This window comes from Etheostoma spectabile, chromosome 2, assembly GCF_008692095.1.
Source record: "Etheostoma spectabile isolate EspeVRDwgs_2016 chromosome 2, UIUC_Espe_1.0, whole genome shotgun sequence".
NCBI classification, from domain to species: Eukaryota; Metazoa; Chordata; class Actinopteri; order Perciformes; family Percidae; genus Etheostoma; species Etheostoma spectabile.
In genome coordinates, this window is record NC_045734.1 from 19,742,433 (window position 1) to 19,749,975 (window position 7,543).

The 7,543-nt window shown below is 39.9% G+C and overlaps 1 protein-coding gene and 1 long non-coding RNA gene across 2 annotated transcripts in view; both read left to right on the forward strand.

Moving 5' to 3' along the window:
• Positions 1-7,543, forward strand: part of LOC116698496 (zeta-sarcoglycan) — a 372,560-nt gene that overhangs the window by 90,635 nt on the left and 274,382 nt on the right. The gene's annotated exons all lie outside the window — the stretch shown is intronic.
• The window catches only part of LOC116698660 (uncharacterized), a 21,136-nt gene that overhangs the window by 11,064 nt on the left and 2,529 nt on the right, over positions 1-7,543 (forward strand). The window contains exon 2 of the long non-coding RNA XR_004334274.1: positions 6,592-6,597. This is a non-coding gene — a long non-coding RNA (uncharacterized LOC116698660). The remainder of the gene's footprint in view (positions 1-6,591; positions 6,598-7,543) is intronic.

Here is a 7,543-nt window from a genome sequence, read left to right on the forward strand (position 1 = left end):
AAGAGCCCGAGTCTGAGCAGTCTGAGCCCCCCCCCCACACCATCAGTTAAAAAGAGAAGGTGGGTACAAGGAAGACTGGGAAGACTCTTTTGTTTAAACTGTTCCTGTGGTGTTGAGCAACCACAATTCCTGTTAGTCCTATAATTTTATATTATAATGTATTTAAAGTGAATAAATGTAATGAAAAATGAAATTAATAGCTAAAGTAAATCGTAAGTGAGTCCATCTGTCAATTATATTATAATTGTATGAGATTTCAAAATATTAATCTTTTTTAGAAAATACATTGGTTGGCCTATTCATGAGCTTACATCAGCAGTTACACATGTTCAAGGCATAGGGCGTTATTAATATACCAGGTAAGTGCTAAGATGGGTAAACCGTATTAGTGTCTGCCCGTGGGGGGCACCGCTTCGCCAGCAGTGTCCCACATTGTCCCTCAAAACATACCACTTGTCCCCCCTTGGGCTTATTAGCAGGTGGTCACCCTACTGGTAGTTGACACAACCCAGTCAACTAAACCTAACCAGGCTAAAAGGAGAACTATGTAACTGTAGTTCTGCTGATTCTCTCTTTTTTGCCTCCACAGTGAAGAAACTGTGCCAGGGCTACAGGGGCAGAACTAGGGGTGGGAATGTTTGGGCACCTCACGATTTGATTTTAAACCAATAATGTCTAGTCTAGCCTTGCCTAGTTTTACTTTTTGTCTGTCTGATTGTCCTGCCCCGCCCCAATGTGATTCACCTAATGTATCACCTGTTCCTTGTTACCTCGTTACCTCTTGCATTTAACCTCTGTGTTCCCTTTTTACTTGTCAGATCGTTTTGTGCCTTGTGACTTTGTCAGTGTGCTGCCTTGTTCCCTACTGAGATTTGTTTGTTTGTTCCTTCCTCCCTTCCTTCCTTCCTTCCTTGCTTCCTTGCTTCCTTCTTGTTCCTGTGACCTGTGTTTTACCGTAAGTTTTTTCCCTGCCTTGTAACTCTGTTTTTGTAGTTCCTTAACCCATGGACCTTTTGGGATTTTTTGGGGATATTGGGACTTTGTGTTGCTGTTGTTGGATCCTGTGTTTTTGTGGACTTTGTTTTCTGTGGAAATAAAGCCTTGTGAAGCTCTCTCCTGCCTGCTGCCTTCTCTGCTATTGAGTCCTTATTTGCTTTACCACAACAGTTATGTGACTTTTTCACTAGTTTAAAGCCATGGCCCTAAAGGTAGCTCTGTTTATTTTGGCCGTCTTCGTCTTTTGAACGTTTGAATGTATTTTGAAAGACTGAATCTTGTGCTTGGATGTTAGGATCATACTGTCAGTGATGCCTCTGTGTTGTTGTTGTTTTTTGTTGCTTCGTAGAGATCTGACACCTGCCCCGCCGCCCGCCTGATCTCATCCCTGACTCTCTATAGCTCTGTTCGGCAGTGTTGGTGGCACAAATGTTCCCCGGGACTGCCGGCAGACAATAACCTTACATTTTCAGGTTCATAAAATGTACCCAAAAATCCAGAATCTGGCGGAGAAACATACAGTCTATAGTATAGCAGTAATGCTCATATGTATAGCAGTAAAGTGCTAAAATGTTTAATGTCTGTGTTCACACACAGAGTGAAAAACAATGCATACATGTTACAAAATGCAGTGTCAGACCTCTCTGCAAAGAGGCTAAGATGGCAAGTCTGCCAGAGAGAAAGGGATGGGAGGGAGAAACATAGTATTGTGAAGGTTGGAAACCAATTATCTACTAACAGTGGGTTCTCCTTAGGGACCACTAGAAGACCAGCATGAGAAGTGTGTGTTTGTGTGGGTCTTGTTCTGTGTCTGGATGGGGGAGCTGAGGCAATCATACGTTTAAAGTTCCCATTCAGGGCTTTTGTTTAAGATTGTGTCTGTGAAGAGAGAAAGATGTGGGTGTGTATTAGAGGATAAGGGTGGTGATTTTCTATATTCTTAAAGTCAACAAATCCACCACCACTTTAGACAAGGTCTAGACAAAAATATCTAAGCGCGACAAATAACCCACACTTATCTTTTGTTTTATATAATTCATGAAATTGTATGAATATAAAGTAGTTTTGAGACTATGGGTTGGACATAAGTAATAAAGGATGTAACCTTTGGGATTTTGGAGGTTATCATGCACATTCCTTTTACTATTTTCTGACATGGTATAGACCATAGATTCTCAATTGGTGCGTTGCGACCCACTTTTGGGTCCCTGACCCGTTTTGGGTGGGCCACAGAAAGCTTGTCTATAAAATTAATAGTATATAATGCTCACCTGGGGCATTTTCAATCTCAAAATGGTGTGCATCATTTTGACATGTGGGTTACAAGGTGAGACCAGTTGAGAAGCAGTGTTATAGACTAAATGATTACTCAATGATTAATAAAAATGTAATCACAAGATTAATAGTTAATTAAATATTTGCAGAGTTGCAGCCCCATATTTTTACAGTCCATATAACAGGTGCATTTTGCCTAGGTTGAGATAAAAAAACATAGGGCTGGACAATTAGCTACCATTAAGATGACTTAACTCCACCCTGTCCAGTCTGCGGCATGGAAGAGAACTCAAACATATAGTCAACTGAGCAACAGGAGCAGCTTGTACCAAAGAATAACGCAGTGGACACAAAAACTGTTTTACTTGCAATTTTTGAAATATGTTCGGTCCATATGTGTTTGTTAAGTTGTGAATGTGAAAATAAACTACCTCCTCTGTCAGCTCTAGCCACTGAAAAGAAATAAGTGGCGAAATCAGGCCAATAACAAAAGCTGGTCAGTCAGGATGTTAGGATCATACTGTCAGTGATGCCTCTGTGTTTTTTTTTGTTGCTTCGTAGAGATCTGACACCTGCCCCGCCGCCCGCCTGATCTCATCCCTGACTCTCTATAGCTCTGTTCGGCGGTGTTGGTAGCACAACGGTTCCCCGGGACTGCCGGCAGACAATAACCTTACATTTTCAGGTACATCAAATGTACCCAAAAATCCAAACCAGAATCTGACGGAGAAAAACATACAGTATATAGTATAGCAGTAATGTACATATGCATAGCAGTAAACTGTGCTAAAATGTTTAATGTCTGTGTTTACACACAGAGTAAAAAAAACAATGAAATCTGGCCAATAACAGAAGCTGGTCAGTCTGATGTCATGTTTCCTGAGCTCATTACCACTCATGAGATCGCTGGGTAAAGGACACTGATAGCCAAGCTCTCATTGGCTGGCTGTGAGCCAATCATATTCAAGCAGCTTAGCTTGTTGAATATTAATGAGAACTGGCACAAATCAAGCTCAGTCTTCCTGCAGGCTTTCTATACCACAATAGTATGGCTTGAAACCAAGCATTTTTCTCCACAGTCCATTGTAGAACTTCAGACATTACCACAAAGTAATGAAATATGTGTGGCAGGTCACCTGTAAATCTTTCTGAAACCTTTTTATTTTCCCTCTGATTATCATAAATGAACTGTAACGGCAAACAATACTAACAGTAAAAAGAACGCTATTTTAATTAATTAATGCCTCTTCCCTAGTCCGATTTTCTTTCCACAAAGTCACAATATCATTTTCAGCAGGCAGACGGTACTACACAGCACACATTCTGACAGGTTACAGATTTTGACATATCTTCTGAGCAAAACATTCAACAATACTAAACACAGTATTCAAAATTATAAACACAACACTTTGAGTTATGCCTAAAACCAAACATGGAATATTACAAAAAGGATCAGCTACATTTGTAAAGGCTTGTTACGTTCCATTGCCAATATTGATATAAAGCACTTTAGATGGAAACACCCAAAGTGTAGTAGGCAGTTAAACTTGATTCAGAGTGGTATGAGGAGAAGGTGTTTACAAAGATCTTTACTGTCATATTGACAATCTGGAGTTGTGAGTAGAGGACACAGTGTACCAGACACAGTCAGCCATATTGACTATATAAAACCAGTTTATGAGCCCTGTAAACTTACTTGAAAATAACAGGGGGAATGATGGCAAAGGTTTCTCTCTGCAAATTAATAGAGGGTAGGCTCTTTTTGTGTATGAGAAACAGAAGGTAACTTTATTTGTTTGTGTATGTGGGCAGTTGGGTGCAGTTGTATGTGTCGAAGATTATGTCTTTGTGTATATGTGTGGCTGTGTGAAACTAACATTAAAAAGAGCTGTGTGTGTGCAAATGAGCATGAAGCACAAGCATTAAAGTCTATCCCCACAACCACCCTTGGGAGAGAGATGCAAGGATGACAGATAGGAAGCAAGATGTTCTTGCCAAATCAGAAATGCTTAGGTAGTGAAGTCCAGTAATATCCTACGTACGTGTGATGCATAACTGTCGCTTTGAGCTTTTTTTTTACTTAAAGGTTCTCCGATTGGTTGGTCACAGATCATAATCGGCCGATAATTGTTTGAAACAATCAAGTCAGTGGTCTGAAAGAGGCCGATCAACAGATATTGATACATGTTGACGTGATGCGGTTAGCGTCTAATGTTGCTTACTGGTACCCAACACTCGGTCTTGAATAAAAAGGAATAGCTACTATAGTTTAGCTTAAAGTTAGCATTTAGCAATGGGTTGTCTCACTCTTCTTCTCCTGCTCTCTAGCTCGGTGTGTCAAAGGTTTATTATCACCTCCTTTAGTGATACATGTAATAAATGTTTTCTATTGGCCATGTTGGAAGCCTGGCTCTGCACCTCAATCGTTAGCTGTTAGCCAGCCCCCAGAAGCCGGTGCCAACCGACCTAATGTAGCTTTGGTAATGTTAGCTTTCCCCAGTGGTGGATTTAATTTAAGTTAATTTTTCACGTATCTGTACTTTACTTTATTAAAATCACTAGTGCATACTTTTGACTTTTACTTGGTTACATTTTGCACCAGCTATCTGTCCTTTCTTCTCCACCACATTTCTACAATGTTCCGTTACATTTTGGTTACATTTTCTGATTAGTTTTTCCCCCTCCCAAAACATCTTCCTGACCATCACACGTTTGCAGTCCGCAGGGAAAGTTCCCAGCTCCCGGTACCGCTCGCGACATTACAAAACCCACTATGGCCACGCCAACACCCACCCTTCAGTAGCATTTATTGGCCAGGTACTACCGCTGCTCCCGTTACTGCTGCTGCTCCCAATACTCTGCTTGGTCAAATGTGAAGCATCCGTTCACATAGGGTTAATATACAACCCGTATATTTATCTTAAAAACACCCTCGGTCCTCCTCAGCTGTGAAGCCACTTGTTGTCCAAGCCTGTGTGTTCTTGCTAGATAAATGTGTGCAGCATTCACTGTCCTGTGGGAAGTAATGCAAAGTTGAGCTTCACACAGATCACCCTGATAGATAACCAGAATTGTAAGTCAGAATGTAAACTGGGCCACAGATGGTAAGCACAATTACATTAGCCTAAAACTAACTTTATTAAAATGCCACAGCCAATAGTGGTTTTTTGTTTTTTTTGATTTTTTATTATTATTAGAATATAGACATTAAGAGAATAAACTGTTATGCAAGTACTTTTACTTTTAATACTTAAAGTACATTTAATTGAAATTAAATAAAATGTTACTTTTACTTAATTATGGTTGTCATTGTCGTACTTCTACTTTTACTAAAGTGAATATGTCTTTGGTTATTTTTACTTTTAGTTACACGGAACCCTCTGATAAGCCGCTATTGGAAAAAGGCAGGCACTTTCAATAAATACTTAGCAGGTGATTGGATGAACCATCTGTCTGTTGGCATTGTTGTTTTGAACAGACAGGCCTCACACACACACCTAAGCTAAGCCTGTAGCTGCCAATAACTCCACACTGGATGTTGATTGGTTTGGTCCGAGCTATCCAGGCAAATACTCATAAGTTGAAGCCTGACTAGTTGGATTTTTTCATAATATGTGATCCAGTGATTTTGTCGTTATTGAGTCCAGCAGCCATGCAATGTGATCTTGTGCCGCCCTTTGTTCATTAATTGTACCATTATTAGTCCTTTCCACACATGAAGCTTAACATGACTGCAATTTTGCAGTGATGTGTTTCCACAGTAGCCTGTGCCATTTGCATTCCCATCAGGTCAGCTGCAGTGAATAGACAGATTTCCAGATAGGAACATTGTATGCACAGGACACAACTGTGTTTCTATGCTCCACACTTCTCTGGAAGCCTCCTTTTCTTGTCTCTTTGTGTCTCCTGTAAGATTTAAGACATTTTACAGATTTGATTGATTTGTAGGTCAAGGCTGGAGGACAGAGGAGCAAGGTGTTCCTGTCGGTTTAATGTTATTGCTTGAAGTTGACAACATTTCCTGTCTGCTTTACTTATCTTTTGACTTGTCAAGCACTTTTTACACTTGTCAAATGAAAAGTCATATAAGACAATTTTCCTGTTCCATGACCAATAATTATTTATTTGTTTATAAATGTGTTCAGTTATTTATTCATGGAGGACACAATGTGACAACATTTATCAATGTAATTCACCACACTGATAGTTAAGCAGCATTTAGGCAACTTTGTGTTTCTTTAAAGAACCAGCTTACTCACAACATGCACAAAATGTATGTGCAAACGTGTATGCATGCATACATTCCAGTCTTTCTGCCAGATGTTTGTCTATATGCAACTGTCTGTCTACTGTATGTGTGTACCAGATCCTATGAGAGTGTATGTGCATCTGTAGTTTCAGATTGTGGCTGTGGGACTGCATGTGTACCTAAAGGAGAAGGGGAAATCAGGCCAGGCATATGTATGAGGCTTTACGAATGTACCGCTAAACGTTGCAGAGGTTTTACCGAGACATTGTGGATCAGGGCTTTATCACTGGCATGCTAATGTTCAGAAACAAGGTTAAAATCTATAGGGTGCATTTCTGTAAATGCATGTATGTTGCTAGTGGGAGTGCCATTGTATTTATATATATATATATTTTAACAGGCACACAAGTGGGTTAATAGACTTACAGGTTGATCAGGAGAGAGCCAATTGAGCAATGTGTTCTTGAGGGGAAAAAAGACAGATGATGTGGGTTGTGTATAATAGCTTTATTCCTATATATGTGTGTGTTTGTGTGAGAATAAGGAGTGTGCAAACATCTGATTAGGTCTGACTATTATTGTCAAGGTAATAATAGCTGATTTTTCTCTGTTTAAGTTTCTGTCTGGCTACACGCAACATGTCCAGGTTGGAGTAAATAAGTGCTATCCACACATAACACATTCATGCAGAAATTAAGTGAGAAATGTTGGTGGTTGCTAGGATGAAAAGCAGATGTTTGTGATTTGAATAATCCTATTTGTTGAAGGAAGGCATGCATTTTGCCAGAAAGGCCAAGTTTGAAATCCACTCTTTGTGCTTTTCATCTCTCATTTGACATTTGTCAGTAGGACTGCACAATTAATCGAATTTGAATCACGATCACGATTTTGGCTTCCCTGAACAAATTTGCGTGATTGTGCGATATTTTAAATGCGGCATTTCATAGAACATAGAATTGCAAATCCATCTCCCGCTCAGTAAACAGAGTGGACAGAGAGGACAGAGTAACGTGAGGAAAATTC